We start from the raw sequence: 21,149 nt of genomic DNA on the forward strand, positions 1-21,149 counted from the left end.
TTTGTCAGAATGTTTTGTTTATTATACTCTCTCTGTGGCTGTTTATTTGCAATGGAAACAAAGGAACGAAGGCGAACAAAAGGGAGAGAGAAAGAGAGAGTTTTAACAAAGCAGGGAGTTTAACCTCGTTTTTCATTCGTGTATGATGCTGTGGTATTTCGTGGCCGTTAATTCACTGTGTATTTTATGTTGTCATGGACCAATGTTATTACATGGAGCAAAAGTCACACACACACTCTCTCTCTCTCGACCGCTCTCAACATTTTACTCTCTGTGTAAATCCTTAAAACGAACGTTATATCGTTAATACATTTTATTTTATGTTGTCTTGGCCTGATGTTATTACATCAATGATGAACAAGAAGAGAGAATTTGTATGGTAAATCGTACGAAAACGTAAAGGCGAGTGTTCATCTTGTTCGTCTATGTTACATGGACCAAAAATCTCACTGTGTGTAATAATTTGCCTCTCTCTTAACAATTAACTCTCTGCAAATCGCCGACTACATCTGTTTTACATGATGATGCTGTTTTAACAAATGTTAGTTAACATAACGGATGTTGCTCCCTTGCTTATGTTCTGTTTTATGAGAGTAAGCTTTTGGTCTCTCCCTCTCTCTCTTTGTCAATGAGAGCACGGATGCTTAACATTATTTTATTAATGGATGTCGAGGAAACCCAGTGATGAGGATGCAAAATAATTTCCACTCTCAGCTCTTGCCTGTTATTTTCGCAAAAAGTAAACAGTCATTCGTGTGTGTGTGTTCGTGTGTGCATGTTTACTCTTGATTCCATGTAACATTGCCTCACATTGAGGCCTGTTGTGTTATTTACCACTTTTACAGATGATTATGATGATGTTGGGGCCCGTGACTGAATGTCTGAGTGTAAGATGTGCGGTTGTCGTTTTTTTGTGTTACGAACAAAACGAATGGCTTTCATCTCTGTCTGTATCATAAAATTTTGTATTTAGTGAGAGTTTGCGATCCCGCGGGTACGGTCGAAAAATACGGGATACTATTCCGGCTGTCTGTGTGAGTGTGCGAAATATTTTTGGTGAATAAGAAAAAATTACACCGAGTGAAGAAAAATCTAAAAAAGAAAATCAACAAAACGAAAAATAAAGAAACCAAAAAAATATTGTAAAGGAATTTTGAGGGAAAGAAAATTAAAATAATTTTTTATAAAATCCAAAAATTGTAAAAAGTGTTTTGTGTGAAAATAAGCTTTCCAGAGAATCCTTTCCCAAAGAAAAAAATAAATAAATAACTCCCCAAGAAATCTATGAAAAACCACGACCGGTGTCGTAAAAATCGTTCGTTTCGTGTTATAGTGCGTTATTGTTTTGCCCAAGAAGAAATTTGTTTCGGCTTCATTGCTATTCTGTCGAAGCAAAAGACAATAGTGAATACGATTTTCCCTGCTATTGCCAAATAAAAAGAAAAGAAAATAGAAAATAAAAAGCGAAGAAAATAAATTAAGCAAACAAAAATTTTCTTGCTAATAGAAAGGAAAGGGAAAAGAAACGAAGTGTAGTGTATTGTTGCATACGAAATGTTGTACGAAAAGAAGCTGAACAACGTAAAATGCTAAGCAGTTAAATTATGCCGCAAAAAAGGACATCGCAAAATGTAATAATTTATTTAATGTAAAGATAAGATTCCTAGTCATTTAAGGATAATATTTGCTGTTTAATTATAATAAGGAAAAAATATTTTATATATTTTTGCAAACAACTAGAAAGGATAAACGGATATATGTTGAAACTATTCTTTGAGCAAACATTTGCCACGGAATTTGATATACAACACAACATGCTTGAACAAAAAAAAAAAAACGAACGGAATACAGGATCATTTATGAAGTAAATATTGAACATTGTATATTCCACAGTAGCCTCTTAGTAAGGTTTAGACTACAGACGTCTTACACACCACTTTGGGTTTCACCTAAGTCAAATGCTTCAGTGGGCAATGACTCTCAACAATCCAAAAGCCACACTAAAACCTCTTACTAAAATTTAATCTATAGACGTATTGCCAAAGCCTATGGACATGACCTAACTCAAATACATTACTGGATTAGGCAAAGCTTCTCAATTAAACTATGTAATAGTCATGTAAGGAATGCATTTCTTTTACAAAGAATTTGATAGTAGTCTATGTCGATTACAGCTTGTTCTTGTGGAAGTGAAATGAATGGGTTAAAAAATACTTCTCTTTAAAATACTTTTTGAATTCAATGTTTCATTATATGGGAATTTGTGCTGTAGTGGATTCTAACATTACTTGAATTGGTGAATAAAGCATGACTATTACCGCGAGAGATAAAAGTTAAATTGTATTAAGTCTAATAAAAAATGCGGATAAGGTTTATAGTGGGCATTGATTGGGTCAGGTCATAATATGACAGAAAGGATATCATTGAAATAAAACATTTGAATTTATTTAAAAATTTTGCCTATTAGGGCGAGGATTGTTTTAATATTAATTTTAAATCGTTGAAGTTGAGCTTAATGACCTAAGAAGGGCGAAGATTCAAACCCACACAACCAACATTATGTGACCTGGTTTCGATGTTGGTTTTACAATTTTAATAATTTTATTTGCGTGTTTAGCTTAATAATTAAATTATATTGCATTGAGAAACCTAATCTACCGAAGATCAACTAAAGTGGGGTTTTTATAGAGGTATAGAATTTTAAATTGCAATAAAACAACGATGGATTATTCGATTGACATGAATTTTATTTATCCGAAAGATAATCTTGTGCATTACATTTTAAATATGATTTCTGGCAATGGAATGTTGTCTTCCAAATGATCAAGCATTTGTGGTTTATCCGCACAGACAGAAAGTAGTCTAGCGGTGTTCAATAACAAGATCTTGGGGGCCAATTCACAAGTCCAAAACTTGAAATTAGGCGGTCACCAAACGTGTCTTTCAATAAATAAAATTAAATCGGTCGCCATTTTGAAAAGTAATGACAACTTAAAACACCCTTTACATATCCATCAATTATGTATACTACGACGAAATGAAAAATGGTAACATCCGGTATTTGGGATATGGGAACTAGATAAAGGACACTTTTGGATTACCACATTTAAACAGTCTATTGCGTACGAAATTGTTACCCTAAACGATTTTCTTCACATTATTTACTCTGGTTACTGGTTACTCTTCTAGATCTAAGCTGATTTCAGATGAAATGATTGATTAGCGGATTACTATCACATTTAAAGTACTTTGGATCGAATAACTAATATTTCTCAAGTATTCGCAAGAAGTTTAAACTTGCGTTTCATCAAAATAATGATATTTTGCAACATAGGTCAATGTTTTTGGTATAGCATCCATATAACGATACCCTACCGATTTCCGGTATATTGAGGATTTTAGCTGCATTTTTTGGCCCAACTAGCGGTAGTTTGCCACTTGATGTTCCAAGTGGTGTCAAAATTCTCTACCTAAAATTGTCAAGATAGTTCGATGTTTTGGTATAGCTCCCATATAACGGTAGCTCCCGATTTTCAGTATTTTGAAGATTTTGGCTACATTTTTTGAGGTTCTCCGTGGTCACTAAATTTTTCCACCATAAATCCTTTAGATAGGTCCATGTTGTGGTATAGCCCCTATAGAACGGTGTCCCCTGATTTTCTGTATTTTGAGAATTTTAGAATTTTTTTACCCTTGTAGCTCTCAGACGTCCACAGAGGTCCACGATTTGGTATATCCCCCATATAAAGGTACCAACAGAATGAAGAAACATTTTTATACCCTCATCAGTTATGCTAACGAGGGTATATAAACTTTAATAGAGGCAAAATTTAGCTAATCGAATTAATGGCTATAGACCCCAAATATATTTGAACGAAATCCGTTTCAGCCAATGCGAAGTCGATTTAGCAATGTCCGTTCGTCTGTCTATCTGTGTGGCTGGAGCGAACGATAACTCTCAAACGGATCCACCACTCCATCGGGTACTTCCCCCACAAAAGTTCAAATTTCGTCGAAAAAATTATACGCACGATAACTCTCGAAGGGACTAACCGATTTGGTACATATTTTGCACATCGTAATATTTCTACTAAACATAGATCAAAAGTGCAAAAACTGAAAATTCCTCTGTCATGATAGAGACAATTTGTAGCATTGGAGGAAATGTGGTTCTCTACACAAAACCCATTACATATTAGGCAGTACACATTATTGCAACTTGCATCAGGGGAAAGGTCAGTAGTCCTTTTTATACCCTTAGCATTTATGCTAACGAGAGTATATACACTTTGATAAGATTAAAATTGGGCCTCATTGAAATAACGGTTTTAGACACCAAGCATGTTTGGACGAAATTCGTTTCAGAAAATTTGGAGTCGCTTTAGGCAAGTCCGCCCTTCTGTCTATCTCTCTTCCTATTTGACTGGATGGCGCGCACGATAACTCTCGAACAAATTAACAGATTTTAACCAAATTTTGCATTTCGTAATATTTTGCCCAAACTTAGTTTGAATTCGAAGATGGGCCATATCGGTCTACTCCTTCGAGTGCCTCCCACTCAAAAGTTCAATATTTTTCTGTAAAATTGTGTGAACGATAACTCCTGAAAGGAGCAATCGATTTGGTCCAAACTTTACTCAGCGCATATTTTTTTCCAGATAAAGATCGGCTACTAATATGAACTATAGTGGCCCACTCTTTCGGGTACCTCCCACACAAAATTCGGAAAAAGAGAAGTTTAAGTGCTCCTCTCGGATCGTTTTGAATTTTTTTGTCAGTAGGTTGTGCTAGCGGCTAACTTTGCAACGGTAATTTTTTTCGGGCGCAAGTAAGTCCATACTTCGGGAAATAGTGGCCTAAGTTCTCCAAAAAACCCTGACCGCACGAAATAAAATGGAAAAAACTCCCGAAGGGATCATGGATTTGGTCCAAACTTTGCTCATCCCATAGTTCCTTCCAGATAAAGATCGGGCTTGAATATGGACAATAGTGGCCCACTCCTTCGGGTACTTCCCACTCAAAATTCGGATAAAGTGAAGTTTAAGAGCTCCGCTCTGGTCATTCTGAAAAATTTTCAGTAGGTTGCGCTAGCGGCCATTTTTTTCGGGCGCAAGTAAGTCCATACTTCCAAAATTATGACCTCACGAAATAAAATGGAAATAACTCCCGAAGGGAGCAATCGATTTGGTCCTAGCTTAGTACATCGCATAGTTCCTTCCAGATAAAGATCGGGTTTGAATATGGACTATAGTGGCCCTCTCCCTGGGGTACCTCCCACACAAAAGTTCAACCTTTTTCTGTAAAATGGTGTGTACGATAGCTCCCGAAGTGAGCAATAGATATAGTCCTAACTTTTATACATCGCATAGTTCCTTCCAGATAAAGATCGGGTTTGAATATGGACTATAGTGGCCCACTCTTTCGGGTACCTCCCACACAAGATTCGAAAGAAGTGAAGTTTAAGAGCTCCTCTCGGATCGTTCTGAAAATTTTTCAGTATGTTGTTCTAGCGGCCAACTTTACAACGGTAAGTATTTTTGGCGCAAGTCCATACTTCCGAATGTAATGGCCTGAATCCTCCAAGAAACCCTGACCGCACGAAATAAAATGGAAAATCTGTAAAATAACTCTGGCAGGGCGTTTCAGATTGGTCTAAACTTTGCACATTTTATTATTTCACCCAGTCATGTATCAGGTTGAAATACGAGAGAGTAAAGTTTAAGAGCTCCTCTCGGATCGTGTTGAAATATTTGCAGCAGCTTGTGCTAGCTGCCCCTTTACCACGGTAATTTTCCGGAGAAAGCCCATACTTCCTGATATAATGTCCCAAGAGGTCCAAAAACCCTGCCGGCACATACAAAAATGGCTAGCGTGAAAGGTAACTCTTAAAGTTTTTCAAAAATTTCGTACAAATTTAGTTTAACGTAATTTAATATTTCGAGTTGTCTATGAATCAGAAGATTTCTCACTATAAAATGTTGGTATTTGTCAATAATTAGTACAGCCCCACATTACAGTACCAAAAATATCACGCATTTCACGCATGAAGCAAACTCGTGATACAAACTCAATATTTTTTGTGGTCAGAGGCTGAGGGTATATCTCCGTCAACACAGTTGACTTGTACTTTCTAACTTGTTTACTTTCTGGCAAAGAATTTTCAATATAAGTCCACGTTTTTGTACAGCCCCCATATAATGGTACCTTCCGATTTACTCTATTTAAAGATTTTAGCCACATTTACCGCCCAAATTGGCTCTAATTTGGTACTTGACACAAGAGGCCCAAAAACGTCTGCACAAGAAATTATATATACATATGTTCACGTTTTTCCGCTCAAATTGGCTCCAATTTGGAGTTTCAAGAGGTCCAAGAACGTCTGCACCAAAAATTGTAGAGAAAGATCCACGTTTTTGTATAGGCCCCATATAACTCTACCTCCCGAATTGAAGTATTTTGAGGCTTTTAGCTAAATTTTTTGACCAAAAATGTCCACATTGTTCTATGTTTTTTTATAGCCCCCACATCACGGTACCTCCCGTTTTCGGTATTTTTAAGCTTTTAGCTAAAATTTTTAACCGAACTAGCTGCAATATCACATTTGAGATTCTCAATGGACACGAAACTTCATCACTGAAAATCGTTAACATAAGTCCATGTTTTGGCACAGCCCCTTTATAACGGTACCTCCCCATTATTGTTATTTTGGGGAACTAGTTGTTATTTGACATTTGAGGTTCTTAGTTGTCACGAAACTTCTCCACCATAAATCGTTTTCAAAGGTCCATTTTCGGACATATCGGTTGGATAGTGAGACCACAAATTCAAAATACCGAAAATCGGGAGGTACCGTTATGTGGGGGTTACATCAAAACGTGAACCCATTTTCAAAACCAAACATCTTAGAAGTAATTGAAACTTCTGAACCAAATTATAAAGACAGAAGTTTGGTAGTAGGGATACATGTCGTAAGTGGCAAGTTTCTCTACATCTTTAAAGTCTAATGGGTGATCATTCTCTCATCGCAGCTAGCTTAAATGTGTTTTTATACCCTCAGTAGAGTTGTGCCAAAGGAACTATATGGAACTATCTCGTTCACTTCGCAGTTCCAATGGCCCACAATTTTTCTTTGAACAAATTGCGTATACTTAACATCACACGTTATATTTCGTGATATACGTTTTGGAACTAGTACAAGGAACTAGGAACTAGATTACCCAACTCTAACCCTCAGCCTTTAGGAAAAAGTAGGTATATACATACACTTTGATGCGACCAAAATGTCGAATCAATGGTTTCAGGCCCCACTTATATTTGTATTTGGAGTCGATTGAGCAATGTTCGTCTGTTTGGCTGGCTGGTGCGTACGATAACTCTCCATTCGTAATATTTTGTCCAAACTTAGTGTAGGTCCACTCCTTCCGGCACCTCCCCCCACAAAAATTCCAAAGTTTTCGCACGACAACTCTCGAAGAGAGAAGGCGAGTTGGTCATAATATGGTAATATTTCTTTCAGCCATAGATCGGCCAATACTTTCCACGCAAAATTCGAAAAAACTGAAGTTAAAGATCTCTTTTCGGATCGTTTTGAAATTGTTTTCAGCAGATTGTTCTTGCAGTCCCTTTTACGACGGTAAAATTTATCTGGGAGTAAGACCATACTTCCTGAGATAATGGCCTAAAAGCTCCAAGAAACCTTGACGGCACCACTTAAATGGCAAATCCGCATAATAACTCTCGCAGGGAGTTTCTGATTGGTGGTTACTTTGAACATGTTTTTATTTAACATGTTGGAATGTAGACTATATGCGGTGTCGTTATACGGGTACTTCCCATACAAAATTTGGGAAAAGTGTTGTTAAACTGCTCATCTCGAATGGTTTTGAAATTATTCTCAAAGAGTTCTTTATAATGGCGGAGGCAAGTCCATACTTCCTGATATAATGGCCCAAAATCTCCAAAAAGTCTGCAGGTATCAACTAAATTGGGTAGTACGTTAGATAGCCTTTGAAGGGAGGAACTGATTTGGTCCGAATGTTATACATCATATTATTTCTTACAGCCTCTCTTTTGGGTACCTAATACACAAAGTTTAGGGAGAGTGCAATTTAAGGACTCGTCTGGGATCGTGGGTTGCCCCTAAAGACGAACATTTCTCCCATTTTTGGGAAATACGAAATTTTTGCAAAATTCTGGAGATAAAAGTAGATATTTCTCGGAAACAATAAGATATATTGTACTTATTGTTTTTTTCTGTAAGGTAGGTAGGATTGTGGCTTTTAAAAATAATTTTAACAAATTACCATAGCGTTTACACTACATGAGTTATTTTATTTTTCCTCAGGTACTACATTTTATGAAACTGCAAATTTAGTGGACTAGAACTTTTGTGGAACAACATATAACAATGTTCTGTTTTCACTGAAAGATGCCCTAGAGTCTCCTCTTTCAGTCCATATATACTTTTGTACCTGTCCAGTTCCGTCCGTTTAACACTTTTTTTAAATTTATTAAAATTACATGGATAAAAATGTGGGTTTTTCCATAGCGTATCCAATATGAATTACAGTTTTTTTTACACAAATGGGCATTTTTTTAGTATATGAATTTTTATACGAGTTAAATAAGTTTTATGAAACCCCAAGGAGTATTTTTTAATTTTTAAAAAAAAAAATAAATTTGTTTGTAATTTTTTTTTTTTTAAATTTGTGAAAAAAATTTTTTTCGAAGTGTTTTTCTTGTTTTTTTTTTATTTTTGTAGTTTTTTATTGACGTTTGACCTTTTTTAATAGGAAGGTTATAAATAGGAAGTTATAAAAAACACTGATATTTTGATGACAAATAGCAAAAAAAAAAAACTCAAAAGTTGAACTTTGACCTAAAATTTCTCTGCAACTACCAGTCCGAATTTGACCGCTTGTAGTTTATCTGTAAGCTGATTGTGTTATCTGCCTAACAAAAACAGAATTATGAAAATATCTCTATTCGTTCAAAAGCTACAGAATTTTGACCAGGAAAAAAGGATTCTGAACCACTGTGCGACTCTAGTTAAAACGGTACAATTTTTTCGTGGACAAATCCATACTTTCTGAGGAATTGGACCAAAAATTCAAACAAAAAAAACCCTTATAGAAGAATTTTGTTTGTTTCTTTTCTTTAGGTCCGAGTCCAAGGGTACATCTCTGTCGGCATAGCTGACTGATGTATTGCTACGTGTTCCACTCATAAATCTGTCTGTTGAATTCCGTTATTAGATTTTGCATCATAGTGCCGAGTGTCAGCATGAACGCAAATAACATCTTTGGTTAAGAATTTGGACTTTATTTGAATTTCTCCTTGTCTGTCATAAAATGCTTCATAGGTCCATCGCACTGTGGTTCCGCCCGTGGATAAAAATTCGAAAAATGTTTGGTGACATATTTGTTTGCGATTGAAATAAATATTCTCTAAACACAATAAATTTATAATATCCAGTATTATTTTTGCCAATTTACAACGGTAATAAGTCAAGTTAAGTCGAAGAAGTTGAGATTTGTATGTGGTGCTTTAAAAACGAAAAATAGATCCGCAAAGCATTCGTAGCTTATGAGTGAAATTATAAAAAAATGGAAAGGTAAATGTTCAATTTCCAAACTAAAACTTATAGTTGATGGCATTGACAATACACGGTGCTCTTGAATCAAATTTAAATGGATGGTGCTTACATCTGGGAAGTTTTTGCGGATTCTGAAACTACAAATTTCATAGATGAGAAAAATCAAAAAAAAAAAAAAAAAAAAAAAATCGCCGGAGAGCTTTTTAATTAAATCGCGATTCAAGTTGACATTTTTAGGGGTTGTTTAGGTTTTTGCGATTTTGCTTGGAAACCGCAAGTCCTATCAAAAAGAGAATAAAGAAAATGTTGTAGCTATCAAAATTCTCTACAAGATTGACCTGTACATTATTTTCGTAGGTTATCCAACTTTTGAGATATAGAAGTTGAAATTGGGACAGTTCAAATTCAATTCAATTCTCTGTCGTCTCCTTATAAAATAATGTCATGACTGCAATTTCCCAATTTAAACTTATATATCTAAAAAAATGGTACAACCTAGGAAAAATTACATAAGCCAGTCTGCTAGAGAATTTTCAGAGCTATAAGATTTTCTCAGGTCCCATGCCGATAAGACTTGCCGTATTCAAGCAAAATCGCGAAAACCTAACAAAAAACCCTAAAAATGTAAACTGAGCTTCTTTATCTCAAAAATGGTACAGCCTGTGAACAAATCATATACGCCAATCCTGTAGAGAATTTTCATAGCTACAACATTTTCTTCAGTTTCGTTTTGATAGGACTTGCGGTTTCTAAGCAAAATCGTGAAAACCTAAACAACCCCTAAAACTTGAATCGCGATTTATTTAAATAGCGCTCCGGCGATTTTTTTGTTTTTTGATTTTTCTCATCTATGAACATTGTAGTTTCAGAATCCGCAAAAACTTCCCATGTGTAAGCACCTTCCATTTAAATTTGATTCAAGAGCAACGTGAATATTCTTACGAAAAAAAAACTAATTAATAATTCGTTTTCTAACCCCCAGTTTTTGTAAAAAATTTTATTCTTCTCACACGAATTGTCAAATTTTGTAGATCGATTTATTCGCCTTAGCGCAAATGTAGAGCGCTGATTTTTAAATGAGGAATTCTTAACTATATATGGAACTCATCTACGAAAAATAAAATCTGTATGCCATCTGTGGGCTGAGCTATGGATGCCTAAATTATTACGAAAATAGACGAACGAACAAAAATAAGTTACAAAAACTGGGGGTTACTCCTTAAAAATATTTTTTGTAAATGACTTTTTGTCCTATTTTTAATATCATAACTATAAATTTATGTTGAGCTTTACTAATGTAGACCCTGTAAGGGCAAATCCATATTTTTTTGTTTTAAATACAGGGGAAAGCCTCTAGTTTACGATAAAAATAAATCCAGCTGCCCCCATCTGCCACCCTGTAAGTTATTTCCCTTATACCACGCCTGTAAAATCGCCAGAATTCCGAAAATCGGGAGGTACGTTTATATGGGACCTATATTTTATATCTTTTGCAAGGTATGTTGCTCCCTCAGAACTCAAAATACAAACTTTCAGCCAAATCAGTTGGAAAATTTGGCTAAAGTCGTCAAAATACCGAATATCGGGAGTTAAGTTTATATGAGAGCTGTACATAAATGTGGACCTATATTAAACATTTTTTGCAACGAGGTATGTTGTCCCCTCAAAACTCAAAATGCGAAATTTCAGCCAAATCGGTTGGAAAATTTGGCTAAAATCGTCGAAATACCGAATATCGGGAGGTACGTTTATATGGGAGCTATACCTAAACGTGGACCTATATTGATCATTTTTCGCAAGGAGGTATGTTGTCCCCTCAGAACTTAAAATGCAAAACTTTCAGCCAAATCGGTTGGAAATTTTGGCTAAAATCGTCAAAATACCGAATATAGGGAGGTACGTTTATTAGGGAGCTATACCTAAACGTGGATCTATATTGAGCATTTTTTGCAAGAAGGTATGTTGTCTCCTCAGAATGTAAAATGCAAACTTTCAGCCAAATCGTTTGGAAATTTTGGCTAAAATTGTCAAAATACCGAATATCGGGAGGTACGTTTATATGGGAGCTATACCTAAACCTGTATTGAACTTTTTTTGCAAGGAGGTATGTTGCCCCTCAGAACTCAAAATACAAACTTTCAGCCAAATCGGTTGGAAAATTTGGATAAAATCGTCAAAATATAAAAAAATCGGACGGTACCTTTATATGGTGGCTACACCCGAATGTGGACCTATATGCATTAAAATTTGTTTTCTCTCTTTTGGACTCGTTATAAGACTATGTTTAAAATTCCGACGCGGTAGCTCGATTAGAACTCTTTTTGGCACTCCTTTCGATGCGAGTGGGACCACTGTGCATCGGTAGAAAAAAAAGGTATTTTATAGAAATAAAGCAAAAAAAATGCCTCAATTTATGAGAATTGGTTATAACACATCTCAGCATTGAGAAGTTTCATTATGCTATTTAGCAGCATATTTTTAACCACTTTTGTTTTTCTCAAAAAAAAATATTTGCTTTATTTCGATTTATATAGAACTAATTTGTTTTCGAATCGTCTTAGAAAATCACGCTATAAATCATGTATTTTTTCTAGAAAAATATAAAAAATATATGTCGTAAATATACCTAAAATCCCCTTCCTTTCCCAAAATCAATAACTTAATTGGATTTGAAACAATTCAAAAGACATTTCATTAAAACTTTATGTATTTCTTGGAAATGTAACAAATAATTACTTTTACCAATGAAACTGTATTACAGGTCACATTGCGTCCTTCCAACAACGAAATAAACTCAAATGTTGTTACTATAGCAGAAACAAAGCAAAACATTAATTGGAAATCTTTTTATTTCTTCCTCGAAACGAGCATTAGTTCTCTACTGCGGAAGAAATAAATGATAACATCATTATTTTTTTATTTTAATTGGCTCAAATGTGGCTTAATATTTCAACAATGTCATTGAAGGTATTTTTTGTTCTTGCAACAAATTAGAATACTCTAAACAACAACAAAATTATCTATGTACCGTGACGTGTGCTTCGTCTTCCCTATGCCATCAATAACCATTTCTGCCCTAAACCTTTATAACGTGCTTCGTCACCCATCGCCATATACATCTATGTATGGATGTGCGTGCATATGTGTCGTATGATTATTATAAACTAAATAATGACCATACGCCAACCCCATACTCAGTTCACATATTCCCGGTATTTAATTACATAAAAATAAATTTCATGTTTTTTTATATAAAAATAAACAAAAGACTTTAAAATAACATTTTCCATGGATTAACTATTTAATAAATATTTTATCAGCTTATGGCCTATTATCAATATTTATTTTGTTAATCAGTTATTTTATGATAATATGTTGTCCTTAATTATAATTATGTTTGGGTTTGAAATTAATGTTGATTTTTTTATCGCGTAACAGGATGCATATGTATATAACACTACATAGTTGTTGTTAATATGACAGCGAATTTATGATTGTTTTGGTTAGATATTATTAACGCCAACGTCAAATGCAAATTTGATGGCAATTTCATTGTGTATATGGGACATTTCACAATCAATTGAAATGGAACTGTGGTGTAGAATTTAACATAGTCGGCTCCCTACCTGTATCCTTTTTTAATTAATCTTTTTATTAAGAATACGTGCAATGGTATGCACACCCGCCTTGCACGCTGAAGGTCGTGGGTTCGAGTCCCCGGCCAGACAACATCAAACATTTTCAACGGTGACAAAATACCCCTCAGTAATGTTGGCGACATTTCCTGAGTATTTCAGTCATGTAAAACTTCTCTACAAGTGGTGTCTTAAGGCACGCCGTTTGGACTCGGCGATGAACATTAGGTCCCCTATCATTGAGCTCAATATGAATCGGGGTGCACTCATGGATATGAGAGTGGTCTCCCTTGTCCCGTATGGGATGTGTGTGGAACAATTATATAATATCTTTACTATTTCGGTTTGATAATGACACTGAAACATTCAAAATAACGAACATCGGGGTTACATGGGGGCTATATGAAGACACAAAACTATATCCAGAAACTTCTGGTGGAAAGTTTTTTACTCCCAACGAAGACTAAATGTTGAGACCACAACCTACAAAATACCGAAAATCGGTAGATATCCTTCTATGGGGGCTTTATGAAAACGTGGACCTATACTGATAATTTTCTTATAGAATATTATATGCCCCTGCCGAAGACCAATTTCAAAATCTCATTAATTTCGGTTTAATAATGATGCTGAAACCTTAAACATACTGAAAATCGCAAGATACGGTCCTACGGGACCTATATGAAGACTTGGACTTATACCGATAAATTTCAGGTGACAATTTTATACCCCCAAACGAAGACTAAATGCTAAATTTTAGACATTTCGGAGGGATATTGAGGAAACAGCCTTCGAAATATCGAAAAACGAAAAACCCTTCTATGGTTCAAATTTCAGGACACAAATTGTATACCCACAGCGAAGTCTTAATGCCCACTTTCAGCTATTTCGGTTGGATATTGAGGCCACAATCTTGAAATTACCGAAAATCGGGAGGTATCCAATGTATATGGCCGTCTACTTTTTTGCGAATATTCTGAGCCATCGAATAACATGGGTAGTGTCATTATATTGTAAAAAGTGCCTATTGGTTTATCACACCAAAGTAACACCTTTTTTCTTCAGTCTCAGATTATATACGAGTATACTTTGATACGATCTAAAATTTACTTTTTCGAAATAAAACTTTTGGTCGACATAGACCTGCCCGGCCATCCGTCTGTCTGGCTGGTTAGATGGTGCGCCAGAAGAAGAAGAAGTGGTCCAGAAGCCTTTATGAAGTCCCTAAAATATTTTTAAAAATCCCCAAGCCTTTTTAAAGGCCCTTAAAAATTTTTAAAAATCCACGAGCCATTTTAAAGGCCCTAAAATATTTTTAAAAATCCACGAGCCTTTGCAGAGGCCCCAAAAATATTTTTAAAAATACACGAGCCTTTGTAAAGGCCCTACAAATATTTTTAAAAATCCACGAGCCTTTGTAAAGTCCATAAAAAATTAGATGGTACGCCAGAAGAAGAAGTGGTCCAGAAGCCTTTATGAAGTCCTTACAAATATTTTTAAAAATCCACGAGCCTTTTTAAAGGCCCTAAAAATATTTTTAAAAATCCACGAGCCTTTTTAAAGGCCCTAAAAATATTTTTAAAAATCCACGAGCCTTTTTAAAGGCCCTAAAAATATTTTTAAAAATCCACGAGTCTTTTAAAATTGCCCTAAAAATATTTTTAAAAATCCACGAGCCTTTATGAGGCCCTAAAAATGTTTTTAAAAATGCACGAGCCTTTGTAGAGGTGCTAAAAATATATTTAAAAATCCAAGAGCCTTTATAAAGGCCCTAAGAATATTTTAAAAATCCACGTGTCTTTATAAAGGCCCTAAAAATAATTTTAAAAATCCACGAGCCTCTTTGAAGGCCCTAAGAATATTTTAAAAATCCACGGGCCTTTATGAAGTCCTTAAAAATATTTTTTAAAGGCCACGAGCCTTTATGAAGTCCGTAAAAATATTTTTAAAAATCCAAGAGCCTTTATGAAGTCCATTTAAATATTTTTAAAAATCCACGAGCCTTTGTGAAGGCCCTAAACATATTTTTAAAAATCCACGAGCCTTTATAAAGGCCCTAAAAATATTTTTAAAAATCCACAAGCCTTTGTAAAGGCCATAAAAATATTTTTTAAAATCCACGAGCCTTTGTGAAGGCCCTAAACATATTTTTAAAAATCCACGAGCCTTTGTAAAGGCCCTAAAAATCCTAAAAATATTTTTAAAAATCCACGAGCCTTTTTAAAGGCCCTAAAAATATTTTTAAAAATCCGCGAGCCTTTGTAAAGGCTCTAAAAATATTTTTACAAATCCACGAGCCTTTGTAAAGGCCCTAAAAATATTTTTAAAAATCCACGAGCCTTTGTAAATGCCCTAAAAATATTTTTAAAAATCCACGAGCCTTTGTAAATGCCCTAAAAATATTTTTAAAAATCCACGAGCCTTTATGGAGGTCCTAAAAATATTTTTAAAAATCCACGAGCCTTTGTAAATGCCCTAAAAATATTTTTAAAAATCCACGAGCCTTTGTAAATGCCCTAAAAATATTTTTAAAAATCCACGAGCCTTTGTAAATGCCCTAAAAATATTTTTAAAAATCCACGAGCCTTTGTAAATGCCCTAAAAATATTTTTAAAAATCCACGAGCCTTTGCAAATGCCCTAAAAATATTTTTAAAAATCCACGAGCCTTTGTAAATGCCCTAAAAATATTTTTAAAAATCCACGAGCCTTTGTAAATGCCCTAAAAATATTTTTAAAAATCCACGACCCTTTGTAAATGACCTAAAAATATTTTTAAAAATCCACGAGCCTTTATAAATGACCTAAAAATATTTTTAAAAATCCACGAGCTTTTATAAAGGCCATCAAACTATTTTTAAAAATCCACGAGCTTTTATAAAGGTACCCTGTCTGGCTGGTAAGATGGTGCGCCAGAAGAAGAAGTGGTCCAGAAGCCTATACGAAGTCCCTAAAATGTTTTTAAAAATCCACGAGCCTTTATGAAGTCCTTAAAAATATTTTTAAAAATCCACGAACCTTTATGAAGTCCTTAAAAATATTTTTAAAAATCCACGAACCTTAATGAAGTCCTTAAAAATATGTTTAAAAATCCACGAGCCTTTGCAGAAGCCCCAAAAAAATTTTTTTTTAAAAAATACACGAGCCTTTAAAAGGTCCTGAAAATATTTTTAAAAATCCACGAGCCTTTGCAGAGCCCCCAAAAATATTTTTAAAAATACACGAACCTTTATAATGGCCCTAAAAATATTTTTAAAAATCCACGAGCCTTTGTAAAGGCCCTACAAATATTTTTAAAAATCCGCGAGACTTTATAAAAGCCCTAAAGATATTTTAAAAATCCTATAGCCTTTGTAAAGGCGCTAAAAATAATTTTAAAAATCCACGAGCCTTTGTAAATGGCCTAAAAATATTTAAAAAAACCCACGAGCCTTTTTAAAATGCTTAAACATATTTTTAAAAATCCACGAGCCTTTTTAAAGTCACTAAAAATATTTTAAAAAAAACCCACGAGCCTTTTTAAAATGCTTAAACATATTTTTAAAAATCCACGAGCCTTTTTAAAGTCACTAAAAATATTTTTAAAAATCCACGAGCCTTTTTAAATGCCCTAAAAATATTTTTAAAAATCCACGAGCCTTTTTAAAGTCACTAAAAATATTTTTAAAAATCCACGAGCCTTTTTAAAGTCACTAAAAATATTTTTAAAAATCCACGAGCATTTTAAAGGCCCTAAAAATATTTTTAAAAATCCACGAGCCTTTTTAAAGGCCCTAAAAATATTTTTTAAAAATCCACGAGCCTTTGTAAAGGGCCTAAAAATATTTTTAAAAATCCACGAGCCTTTATGGAGGTCCTAAATTATTTTTAAAATCCACGAGCCTATATTCGTACATGGCATACAGCTTGTTTTTAGAAACCCAGAAACTTTAAAAAAAATTAGGGAAATCAATTTTGATGTATGTCATGAAGACGTGGATAAAAAAATCTCTTCAATTTTATTATATGAAATTAATTATCATCATATATTTAGACTAGTCTTTACCTATTCAATCATACATATTTATGTACCTGCATATGTTTATATGTTTGTTGGCTTTTTTATCACTATCCAATTTATTTAAATTCAAACAAACTTTTAATTGGATTTTCATTAGAATTCAGTTAATTATCAACATATCAATTGGCAAATATTTCCAGGCCACCGTTTTTTATTGTTCAAATAACATTTTTGATTTGCCCTCATATTGGTCAGATGATGGTTGACAGTAACCACACATAAAATTACAAACAAATACAAAAAAAAAGAAAAAACAAAACGATAAATGACAAAAATTTAAATAATACAATAACAAACAAATCCTGTTCTGGTTTTTACATTTTTTGTTGTTAGTGGAAAATTAACCTCATTATAAATATAAATAAATATTTATCATGGAAATTAATGTCATATTTTATAATGTCAATTCGTTTATGGTCTATTGTTATTGTCTTTGGTTGGTCAGGCGGTCGGTCGGTTGATTGAGGTTGCTGGTGTTGTTTTTATCGTTGGGTTTTTGTCATTTCAATGTGGCATTTTTGTGGGACACAACAATTCACTGTTGTTACTTACTGCTGGCTATTGGTTGGACATCATTTATCATCAGCGTTTTCGTTTTTTTTGTTGGTTGAAAATCTATGCAAGTGTTTTTTTTCTGTATTCAGGTTATATTTATTCATAGTTACATACACACAGTCATACAAATAAGGGGATAAAAGCTACAATCAGGGCAATGAATATACATATGTATGTATTTGTATATATGTCATTGGGAATATTTTAAAAACCTAAATAAACATAAAAATAAAATGCAACTTCAACATTTATGCAAAAGACAAAACCACATTCAATACTCGTTCCAAGTTATTCGCTTCATACCTATGTTGGAAAACATAAATCATGGACGTAGATGACTAAGAAAATAAAAAATGAACAGGACCTCCAATTATTAATCCCCGTTTGTCGTTAAAAAAATATTTAAAAATTATTGAAAAATCCACCTTGATCTTTAAAAAATATTATTAAAAAATCCTTGAAAATTCACGTTGGTCTTTAAAAAATATTATTTAAAAATCCATGCTGCTCCTAACAAAAATATTTTAAAGAAATTCTTAAAAAATCCATATCCTTTTGTATTGAATTTGAAAATATTTCTTAAGGACAAAAGTGGATATTTTAACAGTTTGTTAAAAGTTATTTTTGTAAGGAACACTACAATTTTTTGAAAAATTTTAGAATAATATTTTTTTAAGGACCAACTTGTATTTTAAAGAATTTTTAAATAATATTTTTTACTACCAGGGGGGATTTTTAAATAATTATTTATTTAAATCCACGAGTATTTTTGAAGGCCATGAAAATATTTTAAAAATTCTCGAGCCTTTATGAAGGCCCTACAAATATTTTTAAAAATCCACAAGCCTTTATGAAGGCCCTACAAATATGTTTAAAAATCTACGAGTCTTTGTGACGGCCCTAAAAATATTTTTAAAAATCTACCAGACTTTGAGAAGGCCCTACAAATATTTTTAAAAATCCACAAGCCTTTATGAAGGCCCTAAAGATATTTTTAAAAATCTACGAGCCTTTAAGAAGGCCCTAAAAATATTTTTAAAAATCTACGAGCCTTTGAGAAGGCCCTAAAAATATTTTTAAAAATCCACTAGTCTTTATAAAGGCCGTAAAAATATTTTTAAAAATCCACGAGTCTTTAAAAAAACCCTAAACATAATTTTAAAAAATCCACGAGCCTTTAGGATGACCCTTTTAAATATTTTTAAAATCCACGAGCCTTTATAAATGCCCTTTAAATATTTTTAAAAATCCACATGCCTTTATGAAGTCCCAAAAAATATTTTTAAAAATGTACTAGCCTTTATGTAGTCCGTAAAAATATTTTTAAAAAATATTTTTAAAAATCCAACAGCCTTGTTGAAGGCCATGAAAATATTTTAAAAATTCTCGAGCCTTTATGAAGGCCCTACAAATATTTTAAAAAATCAACGAACCTTTGTGACGGCCCTAAAAATATTTTTAAAAATCTACCAGCCTTTGAGGAGGCCCTAAAAATATTTTTAAGAATCCACGAGCTTTTATAATGGGCCTAAAATATTTTTAAAAATCCACGGCCTTTATAAATGATCTAAAAATATTTTTAAAAATCCATGGGCCTTTAAAAATGCCCTAAAAATATTTGTAGAAATCCGCGAGCTTTTATAAAGGTCCCAAAAATATTTTAACAAATCCACGAACCTTTATAAAAACCCTAAAAATAATTTTAAAAAATCCACGAGCCTTTTTGATGTCTCTTTTAAATATTTTTAAAATCCACGAGCCTTTATAAATGCCCTTTAAATATTTTTAAAAATCCACGTGCCTTTATGAAGTCCCAAAAAATATTTTTAAAAATCTACTAGCTTTTATGTAGTCCGTAAAAATATTTTTAAAAATACGCGAGCCTTTTTAAAGACCGTAAAAATATTTTTAAAAATCCACGATCCTTAATAGAGGCCGTAGAAATATTTTTAAAAATCCACCAGCCTTGTTGAAAGCCCTGAAAATATTTTAAAAATTCTCGAGCCTTTATGAAGGCCCTACAAATATTTTTAAAAATCTACGAGCCTTTGAGAAGACCCTAAAAATATATTTAAAAATCTACGAGCCTTTGAGAAGGCCCTAAAAATATTTTTAAAAATCCACTGCCATTATAAATGACCATGAGCCTTTAAAAATGCCCTAAAAATATTTTTAGAAATCCGCGAGCTTTTATAAAGGCCCCAAAAATATTTTAACAAATCCACGAGCCCTTAAAAAAACCCTAAAAATAATTTTAAAAAATCCACGAGCCTTTATAAGTACCTTTTAAATATTTTTAAAATCCCTTAAAAATATTTTTATAAATGTACGAGCCTTTATGTTGTCCGTAAAAATATTTTTAAAAATCCGCGAGCATTTTTAAAGGCCGTAAAAATATTTTTAAAAATCCACGATCTTTTTAAATGACCTAAAAATATTTTTAAAAATCCATGAGCCTTTATAAAGGCCCTAAAAATATTTTTTAGAAATCCGCGAGATTTTATAAAAACCCTAAAAATAATTTTAAAAAATCCACGAGCCTTTATGAAATCCCTCTAAATATTTTTAAATTCCCTGTGCCTTTATAAATGACCTTTAAATATTTTTAAAAATCCACGTGCCTTTATGAAGTCCCTAAAAATATTTTTTAAATCCACGAGCTTTTTAAATTCCTTTTATTATTTTTAAAAATCCGCGAGACTTTATAAAGGTCCTTTTAATATTTTAAAAAATCCGCGAGCCTTTATAAAGGTCCTTTCAATATTTTAAAAAATCCACGAGCCTTGATAGACGTCCTCAATTATTCTTAAAATTCACGAGCCCTTATAAAGGCCGTAAAAATATTTTAAAAAATCCACGAGCGTTTTTGAAGGCCATAAAAATATTTTAAAAATTTTCGAGCCTTTATGAAGGCCCTACAAATATTTTTAAAAATCCACAAGCCCTAATGAAGGCCCTAGTATTTCAAAGGATTTTTAAATAATATTATTTACTACAAGGGGAGATTTTTAGATACTATTTTTAATATCCTCTTTGGCCCTATAACTAATATTATACAAAAATATTCTAAAAACCCATTTTGGCCCTTTAAAAATCTTTAAAAAATATATTTGCAATTTTAATTAAGCAATTAAAATAAATAGTGTAAATTCTTGTTTCTTTACAATATTATTTAGAAATCCTCTAAAAAATTATTATTTTTTTAATATTATTCAAAAAATGCTTTTAAGTTTAATTATATAAATTTTTTAAAATATTAAAAAAAGATTCAAAAATTTTAATTTAAAATGTGTTGCAAAATATCA

General features: G+C 33.0%; 1 protein-coding gene across 2 annotated transcripts in view; it reads left to right on the top strand.

Moving 5' to 3' along the window:
• Positions 1 to 847: 847 nt before the first annotated feature.
• Positions 848 to 21,149, top strand: part of LOC141404970 (uncharacterized) — a 1,496,028-nt gene continuing 1,475,726 nt past the window's right edge. For both annotated transcript variants that reach the window (XM_073988846.1, XM_073988845.1), the window contains exon 1: positions 848 to 1,631. The gene's annotated coding sequence lies outside the window, so the exon portion shown is untranslated. The remainder of the gene's footprint in view (positions 1,632 to 21,149) is intronic.

The sequence above is a fragment of the Musca autumnalis genome, unplaced genomic scaffold, assembly GCF_047663935.1.
Source record: "Musca autumnalis isolate F117 unplaced genomic scaffold, ASM4766393v1 scaffold_5, whole genome shotgun sequence".
Classification (NCBI taxonomy): domain Eukaryota; kingdom Metazoa; phylum Arthropoda; class Insecta; order Diptera; family Muscidae; genus Musca; species Musca autumnalis.